This window comes from Capra hircus, chromosome 19, assembly GCF_001704415.2.
Source record: "Capra hircus breed San Clemente chromosome 19, ASM170441v1, whole genome shotgun sequence".
NCBI lineage: Eukaryota > Metazoa > Chordata > Mammalia > Artiodactyla > Bovidae > Capra > Capra hircus.
In genome coordinates this window covers 11070305-11081998 of record NC_030826.1, presented here as the reverse complement: position 1 = coordinate 11081998, position 11694 = coordinate 11070305, and positions in this window count along the sequence as shown.

Below are 11694 nucleotides of genomic sequence, written 5' to 3'. Positions count from 1 at the left end.
GTGGACATGACTTAGCAACTAAACAACAACTCAGAAACTGCTAATAAATGGATGAAAGAAATTGAAGATGAAACAAACAAATGGAAAAATATACCATACTCATAAATATAAAGAATCAATATTGTTAAAATGACCATACTCCCTGAGGCAATCTACAGATTCAATGCAGTTCTTATCAAAATACCAATGGCATTTTTCACAGAACTAGAACAAATAACTCTAAAATCTGTATGGAAATACAAAAAACATTGAGCAGCCATATCAGTCTTGAGAAAGAAGAACAAAGTTGGAGGTATCATGCTCTGATTTCAAACTATACTACATATCTACAGTAATCAAAAACAGTATGGTACTGGCTCCAAAATAAGCACATAGATCAATGGAAGAGAATAGAAAACCCAGAAGGAAACCCATACATCTATGTTCAATTAGTCTACAAAACAGGAGGCAAGAATATATAATGGGGAATGGACACTATCTTCAATAAATGGTATTGGGAAAATTGGACAGGTACATGCAAAAGAATGAAATTGGACTAATTTGTCACACCATATACAAAAATAAACTCAGACTTGTTTAGAGACTTTCATGTAAGACCTGAAGCCATACAAATCCTAAAAAAAACATAGGCAATATAGGTTTTAGTAATATTTGGGGAGGGGGGATTTGTCTCCTCAGGCAAGGGAAACAAAAGCAAAAATAAACAAATAGAACTATAAAGCTTTTGCACAGTGAAGAAAACTATCAAAAAAAATGAAAAGGCAACCTACAGATTAAGAGAAGATATTTTTAAATTATATATATTTTTTTAAGAGAAAATATTTGCAAATTATATATATATATATAGACAGAGAGAGAGAGAGAGAGAAAGACTGAGAAAGAGAGAGAGAAGTTAACATCCAAAATATACAAATTATATATACAATTCAACATTTAAAAAAAAACCCAAACAACCTGATTAAACAATGGGCAGAAAATCTGAATAGACATTTTTCCGAAGGATACATACAGATAGCCAACAGACACTTGAAAAGATACTTAGCATCACTAATTATCAGAGAAATGAGAACCAAAACCATAATGAGATATCCCCTCACAGCTGTCAGAATGGCTACTATCAAAAAGACAAAAAATAGTAAGTATTGATGAGAATATGGAGAAAAGAATTCAAAAGAATTTGTTTAAGGAAGATCAACAAGCAATAAGCAAACACAGACCACTCAACAAAACCAGGGAAAACATACATGAACAAAATTATAAGTTCAACAAAGAGACACAAATCATAAAAAACAACCAGACAGAAATTCTGGAGTTAAAGAACATAATAAATAAAGTGAAAAATGCAACTGAGAGCATTAATATCATAGTTGATAAGACAGAAAAAATAATCTATAAACTCAAAATAAGTCATTGAAATGATAAAATCAGAGGGGTTGGGGAGAAAAGAATAAAAAAGAATGAAGAAAAACTATGGGTATATGGGAAACCATAAAATACTCATACACGCATTATGAGAATCTCAGAAGAGAGGGAGAAAGGGGGCAGGAAGCTTATTTAAAGAAATAATGGCTAAATACTTTATTGGGATGATAAACTAAATATCTCAGGATACTGAAGACATATCAGAAGGAGTAAAAGTAAAACAAATACGTATGAGAGAAGCATAGAAATGGAAAAGATAGAACAATAAGAAACGGTAAGTGACTTCTTTTTTAAAAAGTATACTTATATTGAAATAATAATGAATGGAATTCCTTTTCACTCACTGATGATGAACTGTGGGATCACTTATTAACTGCTCTTCAAAGGATTTGGAAATCTAATATAACATCAAGGTATCTATTATAAGAAGCACACACTGACTAATTAAATTGAATATTTTTTCATAAAAATTTAAAAATAATGGCTGGAAACTTCCCAAATCTTGGAAGGTAGATGCACACCCAGGTACATGAGACTCAAAGATCCCCAAACAAGTTTAACCCAAGAGGGCTTCATGAGATCACATTATAGTCAAACTGTCAAAAATCAAAAAGAGAATTATTAAAGTGGTAAAAGAAGAGACTCATCACATATCAGGGAATCTCCACAAGACTATGAGGTTTTTCAATAGAAACCTTGTAGGTCAGGAGACAATATTGATGTGTTTATGTGTATATTCAGGCTCAGTGGCAAATAATCCACCTGCAATGCTGGAGTCACAGGAGACATGGGTTTGACTCCTGGGTTGAGAAGAACCCCTGGAGGAGGGCATGGCAACCCACTCTAGTATTCTTGTTTGGAGGACACAGGCAGGCTACAGTCCATAGGGTTGCAACTGAAGTGACTGAGCAGGCATGCATGTGTATATTCAAAGTGCTGAAACAAAAAGACATCCTACTGACCAAAACATTTGCCCATCAATGCTGTCCTTCAGAAATAAGGAGAGATAAAGTCTCTTACAGACAAACAAAAACTGATAAGTTTATCATCATTAAATTTGCCTCACAAGAAATGCTAGAGGGAGTTCTCAAGGTTGAAACAAAAGGATGATAATTAGCAATATAAAAAAAAAATATGGAGGGGTAATTCCCTGGAGATCCAGTGATTAAGACTCTGTGCTCTCACCGCCCAGGTTCAGTCCCTGGTTGGGGAACTAAAATACCACAATTCATGCAACACAATCAAAACCAACCAACCAACCAACAATAAAACTCACTGGTTTCAGAATACTCTAATACTTCAATGGTAGTGTGTTCATCACTTTTAACTCCAGTATGAAAGATGAAAGACAAAAGTACTAAAAATAACTATAGCTAAAGTTATTAATTAATACACAATTTTAAAAGATATAAATTATAACATTAAAAGAGTAAAATACTGGGGGGCAGGAAAAGTGTAGGGTTTTTCTTTGCAATTGAAGTTATCACCTTAAAATAGACTGTTATAACCATAAGATATTTTAGGTAAGCCTCATGGTAACCAAAAACCGAAAACCTGTTGTAAATATATAAGGATATAGAAAAAGGAATAAAAGCATACCACTAAGGAATAATCTATAATTTACAAAGGACAGTAGCAATAGAGGAGGGAAGAAAGAAGCTACAAAAACATCCAGAAAACAATAAGATAGAAATAGATAAAACATAAATGTAAATGGGTTAAATTTTCCAGGAAAGACATAGAATGACTGAATGGATTTTTTTTTAACACAAGATCCAATCATATACTGTCTACAGCAGATTCATTTCAGCTTTAAAGACACACACTGACTGAAAGGAAAGAAATGGAAAGAGATATTTCATGTAATTGGGAACAAAAAGAAACCAGGTGTCAGCTATTTTTAAGTCAGACTGAGTGATCTTTAAGTCAAAAAAAGTCACAAGAGACAATGAAGATCACCGCATGATGATAAAGCAGTAAATTCATCAAGAGGATATAGCAATTGTAAATATATACGCACCCAACATTACTATACTTAAGTACATAAATCAAATATTAACACACTGTCTGGGAAGAGTAGATTACAATATAATAATAGTAGGAGACTTCATTATTCACTTTCAACAGCTATACATCATCCAGACAGAAAATCAATAAGGAAATGTTGAGCTTGAACTATACCTCAGGCCAAATAGACCTAACAAAACAATCCATCCAATAACAGCAGAGTGTACATTCTTTTCACGTGCAAGGGCCCACAGAATTTTCCTGGGATAAATTCTAAGGCCACAAAACAAGAATTAAGAAATTTAAGAATCCTGAAATCTAATCAAATATTGTTTCTGACCCAAATGATATGAAATCAGAAATCAGTAACAGGAGGAAAACTGGAAAATCCAAAATATGTGAAAATTAAACCGCATATTCCTTAATAACCAGTGGGTTAAAAATGAAATCAAAAGAGAAATAAACTATCTTGAGACAAGCAAAAATGGAAGCATAATGTAAATCTTGAGAGACAAAGCAAAGGCAGTTCTAAGAGGGAAATGAAAGCAATAAACATCTGCAGTAAAAAAATAAAATGAGGGATTTTCCTGGTGGTTCAGTGGTTAAGACTCTGAGCTTCCACTACAGGGGACATGGATTCCATCTCTCTTTGTGGAACTAAAATTCCACATGCCAGGTGGTGTGGCCAAAAAAAGTAAATGACTTTGACTAGACAATCTAATTTCACACCTCACAGAACTAGGGTCGGGGGCGGGGGGTGGGGGTGGGGATAGCAAACTAAACTTAAAGTTAGCAAAAGGAAGGAAATAACAAAGATCAGAGCAAAAACAAATGAAATTGAGATTAGAAAAAGAACAGAAAAGATCAAAGACAGAGTTGTTGTTTTTTTTTTTAAAGTAAATTATATTGACAAGTCTTTAGCTGGACTAAGGGGGAAAAAAGAGAAAGGAAAATAAAATCAGAAATGAAAGTGGGAACGTTACTACTGATACCACAGAAGCAGAGAGGACCATAAAAGATTGAAAGCGAAAGTGAAGGTTGCTCAGTCGTGTCCTGCTCTTTGTGACCCATGGACTACACAGTCCATGGAATTCTCCAGGCCAGAATACTTGAGTGGGTAGCCTATTCCTTCTCCAGGGGATCTTCCCAACTCAGGAATCGAACCAGGGTCTCCTGCATTGCAGGAGGTTTCTTTACCAACTGAGCTATCAGGGAAGCCCTCATAAAAGATTACTATGAACAAACTGGGTAACCTAGAAGAAATGGATAAATCTCTAGAAACATGCAATCTACCAGTACTAAATCATGAAGAAATAAAAAACCCAAACAGATGAATTACTATTAAGGAGATTGAAAGTGTGTTAGTTGCTCAGTCATGTCCAACTCTACAGACCCCATGGACTGTAGCCCACCAAGCTCCCCTGTCCATGGAGTTCTCCAGGCAAGAATACTGGAGTGGATTCCCATTTCATTTTCCAGGGGATTTTCCCGACCCAGGAATTGAACCTGGGTCTCTCGCATTGCAGGTAGTTTCATGACATCTGAGCCACCACAGAAGCCTAGAGATTGAAGCAATAATTTTAAAAATGCCCAACACACCCACAACAAAATTTTAGGACCAGATGCTTCATGAGTGAAATACACAAGATATTTAAAGAAGAATTAATATTGATTCTTCTCAAACTCATAAAAATTGAAGTGGAGGGAACACATCCAAACTCATTTTATGGGGCCAGCATTACCCTACTAAAAAAGCCAGACAACGATACTTCAAGGAAAAGAATTGCAGGCTAAATCCCTGATGAACATAGATGGAAAAACCCTCAAAAAATATCAGCAAGCTGAATTCAACAGCACATTAAAAGGATCACATATCATGATCAAGTGGCATTTATCTCTGGAATGTAAGAATGATTCAACATATGAAAATTAGTAAAAGTGATATATAACATTAATAGACAAAAGGATAAAAATCATATGATCATCTTGATAGAAGCAGAAAAAAAAATTTGACAAAATTCAACATTCTTTATGATATAAATTCAACCAATTCAGTGTAGAAGAACTGTACCTCAACATAATGATGGCCATCTATGATAAGTATATAGCTAATATCATACCCAATGGTGAAAATCTAAAAAAAAAATTTTTCTAAGGTCAGGAGAAAGACAGAGATAGCTACTCTCACCTCTACTATTCAACACAGTACTGGAAGTCTTAGCCCAAACAATCTGGCAGGAAAAAGAAATAAAAGGCATTCAAATTGGAAGTGAATAAGTTAAATTATTCTGTTTGCAGATGACATGATCTTTATAAAAACCTTAAAGACACCATCTAAAAACCTTTTTTTTTCTTCAAAAAATTTTAGAACTAATAAATAAAGTTAAAAGGCACAAAATCGACATACAAAAATCAGCTGTATTTCTATACATTAACAACAAGCTATCCAAAAAAGAAACCAATCCCATTTATAACAGCATCAAAAAAGTAAAATACTTAAGAACAAATTTAACTAAGGACACAAAAAATCTTTAAACTGAAAGTTACAAAACATTAATGAGTGAAATTGAAGAAGACAAAAACTAATGGAAAGATATCTGTACTGGATTGGGATAATTATTATTGTTAAAATTAGATACTATACAAAGTGATCCATAAAATCATGCTATCCCCATAAAAACTTTAGAGCATTTTTTTTTTCACAAGTCTGAGCAAACTGGGCAATAGTGAAGGACAGGAAAGTATGGTGTGGTACAATCCATGGTGTTGCAAAGAGTCAGACATGCCTTAGTGACTAACAACAACAAAACATATATATGTGTGTGTGTGTGTGTGTGTATATATATATACATATGTCATCTTAGACTGAATTTCTGGAAACAGATTACTTGGTAAATGATTGAGATGAACTACCCATATAGCAATCTGAAAAGACTACCAATGTCCATTCTCTTCATTGTTCAAAATATCTGTATTTAGACGGTCAAAAACAAACAAACAAACAAACAAAAAAACAAAACACCACTACTAACAACAAAACCTGACAACTGCAAAGGATAGAGCATTTTTAACAGAAATATTTCAAAAATCCTAAAGTTCATGTAAAACTACAAAAGACTCCAAATAGCTAAAGAAATATTGAGAAACAACAAATGTAAGGGCATTACACTTCCTGATTTTAAACTACATTATAAATCTATAGTAATCAAAACAGTATAGTACTGACATAAACAAAAACACACAGGCAAATGGAACAGAATAAAGATCCCCCAAATAAACCCAAGCATGTACAGTCTAGTAATTCTTTGACAAAGGATCCAAGGACGCACAATGAAAAAAGGGTAGCCTCTTTAGGAAATGATGGTGAGAAAACTGGACATCCACATGCAAAAGAATAAAACTGCATCCTTATTTTACATCATACATGAAAATCAACTCAAAATGGAAAAAAGACTCAAATATATGATCTGAAACTGTAAAACTCCTAGAAAAAAACATAAAGGGAGATCCCCTTCACATTCAGTTCAGTTCAGTTACTCAATCGTGTCCGTCTCTTTGCCACCCCATGGACTGCAGCATGCCAGGCCTCCCTGTCCATCACCAACTCCTGGAGTTTACTCAAACTCATGTCCATTGAGTCGGTGATGTCATCCAACCATCTCATCTTCTTTCGTCCCCTCCTCCTCCTGCCTTCAATCTTTCCCAGCATCAGGGTTTTTTCAAATGAGTCAGCTCTTCACATTAGGTGGCCAAAGTATTACAGTTTCAGCTTCAGCATCAGTTCTTCCAATGAATATTCAGGACTGATCTCCTTTAGGATGGACTGGCTGGACCTGCTTTCAGTCCAAGGGACTCTCAAGAGTCTTCTCCAACACCACAGTTCAAAAGCATCAATTCTTCAGTGCTCAGCTTTCTTTACAGTCCAACTCTCACATCCATACATGACTACTGGAAAAACTATAGCCTTGACTAGATGGACCTTTGTTGGCAAAGTAATGTCTCTGCTTTTTAATATGCTGTCTAGGTTGGTCACAGCTTTTCTTTCAGGGAGCAAGTGTCTTTTTATTTCATGGCTGCACTCACCATCTGCAGTGATTTTGGAGCCCCCCCAAAATAAAGTCTGACACTGTTTCCACTGTTTCTCCGTCTATTTGCCATGAAGTGATGGGACCAGAGGCCATCATCTTAGTTTTCTGAATGCTCAATTTTAAGGCTTTTTCACTCTCCTCTTTCACTTTCATCAAGAGGCTCTTTAGTTCTTCTTCACTTTCTGCCATAAGGGTGGTGTCATCTGCATATCTGAGGTTATTGATATTTCTCCCACCAATCTTGATTCCAGCTTGTGATTCATCCAGCCCAGCATTTCTCATGATGTACTCTGCATATAAGTTAAATAAGCAGGGTGACAATATACAGCCTTGACATACTCCTTTCCTTATTTGGAACCAGTCTGTTGTTCCATGTCCAGTTCTAACTGTTGCTTCCTGACCTGCATACAGATTTCTCAAGAGGCAGGTCAGGTGGTCTGGTATTCCCATCTCTTTCAGAATTTTCCACAGTTTATTGTGATCCACACAGTCAAAGGCTTTGACATTGTCAATAAAGCAGAAATAGGTTTTCTTCTGGAACTTTCTTGCTTTTTCAATGATCCAGTGGATGTTGGCAATTTGATCTCTAGTTCCTCTGCCTTTTCTGAATCCAGCTTGAACATCTGGAAGTTCACGGTTCACGTATTGTTGAAGCTTGGGTTGGAGAATTTTGAGCATTACTTTGCTAGCATGTGAGATGAGTGCAATAATGCGGTAGTTTGAGCATTCTTTGGCATTGCCTTTCTTAGGGATTGGAATGAAAGGTGACTTTTTCCAGTCCTGTGGCCACTGCTGAGTTTTCCAAATTTGCTGGCATATTGAGTGCAGCACTTTCATAGCATTACCTTTTAGGATTTGAAATAGAAAGCTTTCTTCAGTAATCAGTGCAAAGAAATAGAGGAAAATTATAGAATGGGAAAGACTAGAGATCTCTTCAAGAAAATTAGAGATACCAAGGGAACATTTCATGCAAACATGGGCTCAATAAAGGACAGAAATGGTATGGACCTAACAGAAGCAGGAGATATTAAGAAGAGGGTAAGAATACACAGAAGAACTATACAAAAAAGATCTTCATGACCCTTGACACTAGTCTTGGCAATAATTTTTTGGATATGACAGCAAATGCATAGCCAAAGTAAAATAAATAACTGAGACTGCATCAAACCAAAAATCAAAAATAAATAAGTGCATATGCATCAAACTAAAGAGCTTCTACATAGCAAAAGAAACAATCATCAGAGTGAAGTGACAACTAATGGAATGGAAGAAAATATTTGGAAAATAAATATCCAGGTATATACGTGTGTGTGTGTGTGTGTGTGTGTGTGTGTGTGTGTTGTGTGTATAAGGAACTCATACTACTAACAGCAAAAAAAAAAAAAAAAAATCCGATTTTAAAATGATCAGAGGAGCTGAGTAGACATTTTTCCAAAAAAGATATATGAACAGACAGTGGGTAAATTACAAGGTACTAAACATCATTTCGGAGAAGGCAATGTCACCACACTCCAGTACTCCTGCCTGGAAAATCCCACAGACGGAGGAGCCTGGTAGGCTGCAGCAGCAGCAAACATCATTTACCATTGCTGCTAAGTTGCTCCAGTCGTGTCCGACTCTGTGCAACCCTATAGACAGCAGCCCACCAGGCTCCCCTGTCCCTGGGATTCTCCAGGCAAGAACACTGGAGGGGTTGCCATTTCCTTCTTCAATGCATGAAAGTGAAAAGTGAAAGTGAAGTTGCTCAGTCGAGTCTGACTCTTAGCGACCCCATGGACTGCAGCCCACCAGGCTCCTCCATCCGTGGGATTTTCCAGGCAGGAGTACTGGAGTGGGGTGCCATTAGGTAAATGCAAAACAACAATGAGATATCACTTCACATCTGTTAGGGCAGTTATTATTTAGAAAATGAGAGATAAGTGTTGGAGAGGGTGTGGAGAGAAGGAAACCCTTGTACACTATAGCGAAAATGTAAACTGGAATAGCTAATTTGGAAAATAGTAAGGAAGTTCCCTCAAAAATTAAAAATAGAACTACCATGGGATCCAGCAATCCTATTTCTGGGTATATATCTAAAGGAAATGAAATCACTACCTTGAAGAGATGTGGGTACTCCCAAGTTCACTGCTGCTGCTGCTAAGTCATTTCAGTTGTGTCCGACTCGGTGTGACCCCATAGACGGCCGCCCACCAGGCTCCCCCGTCCCTGGGATTCTCCAGGCAAGAACACTGGAGTGAATTGCCATTTCCTTCTCCAATGCATGAAAGTGAAAAGTCAAAGTGAAGTCGCTCAGTTGTGTCCGAATCTTAGCGACGCCATGGACTGCAGCCTACCATGCTCCTTCGTCCGTGGGATTTTCCAGGCAAGAGTACTGGAGTGGGCTGCCATCAATTTTACTGCAGCTTTATTCACATTAGCTGAGACATGAACACAACCTAAGTACTGTCAATGAATGAATGGATAAAGGAAATAAATGTGGTGTGTATGTACATGTGTTTATGCATATATGTTATATGCATACATATTCAAATGTAATATAAAGTATTACTTAGCCTAAAAAAAAGAGAAAGAAATCCTGCCATTTGCATGTCACAGATGAAACTGGAGGGCATCAAGAGACCGAGTGAAATAAGCCAGACACAAAATACAAGTATTGCATGATCTCACTTATATGTGGAATCTAAAAAAGCCTAATTCCTTGAGTAAGAGAGTAAAAAATTGGTTATCAGAGGTAGGGCAGGGGGAAGTGAGAAAATGGAGAGACACTGGCTAAAGGGTACATACTTTCAGTTAAAAATTCTAGAGACCCAATGTACAACATAGTAACTATGATAAATAATAATGTATTGTATCAGTTCAGTTCAGTTCAGTCTCTCAGTCGTGTCCAACTCTTTGCAACCCCATGAACCGCAGCATGCCAGGCCTCCCTGTCCATCACCAACTCCCGGAATTCACTCAAACTCATGTCCAGCGAGTTGGTGATGCCATCCAATCATCTCGTCCTCTGTCGTCCCCTTCTCCTCTCACCTTCAATCTTTCCCAGCATCTGGGTCTTTTCAAATGAGTCAGTTCTTCGAATCAGGTTGCCAAAGGATTGGAGTTTCAGCTTCAGCATCAGTCCTTCCAGTGAATATTCAGGACTGATTTCCTTTAGAATGGACTGGTTCGATCTCCCAGCAGTCCAAGGGACTCTCAAGAGTCTTCTCCAACACCACAGTTCAAAAGCATCAATTCTTCAGTGCTTAGCTTTCTCTGTAGTCCAACTCTCACATCCATACATGACCACTGGAAAAACCATAGCCTTGATTAGATGGACCTTTGTTGGCAAAGTAATGTCTCTGCTTTTTAATATGCTGTTGAGGTTGGTCATAGCTTTTCTTCCAAGGAGCAAGTGTCTATTTATTTCATGGCTGCAGTCACCATCTACAGTGATTTTGGAGCTCCAAAAAATAAAGTCTGTCACTGTTTCTACTGTTTCCCCATCTATTTGCCAGGAAGTGATAGGACCAGATGCCATGTATTGTATACTCAAAATTTCCTAACAGAGTAGGTATTAATTGTCTCACCACACACACACCCACACACAAAGGTAACCATGAGAAGTGATAGGTATATTAATTAGGTTGATGGCAGTAATTACTTCACAATATCAAAACATCACATTGTACATTTCAAATATATACAGTTTTATATATTTGTCGATTATATTTCATTGAAGCTGGAAAAAACTTAGATGTATGATAAATCTAAATGAGAATAGTAAAAAAGCAAAGGTACTAGATAATTTTTAAAGTGAATATTTTCACTCAAATAGATACTACAGAAATAAAATTTTATCGCCTATAATAATTGCTTTACTTATGCTTGACAATAACTCAGTATGATTTGGAATTTATGCATTTGAGAGAATTCAGTTCTTTGATAAAATATAAAATAATAAATATTCTTCCCTAAAAGCTCACTGATAGAAAATACAAAATACAATCATTACTTCCATCTACTCAAAACTTTTAAACCAGATTATAAAGCTAAGTCCACCTGAACCCTTCACCAGTGAGGATTTCATTTCTAAGGCTGCAATAATTTCATTTGTGGCCAAGTCTCAGCTCCAGAAGCAGACGGATTATCAAAGATTTTCTGAGATCAGTATGAAGCACATTCTGCATAAACCAATTAT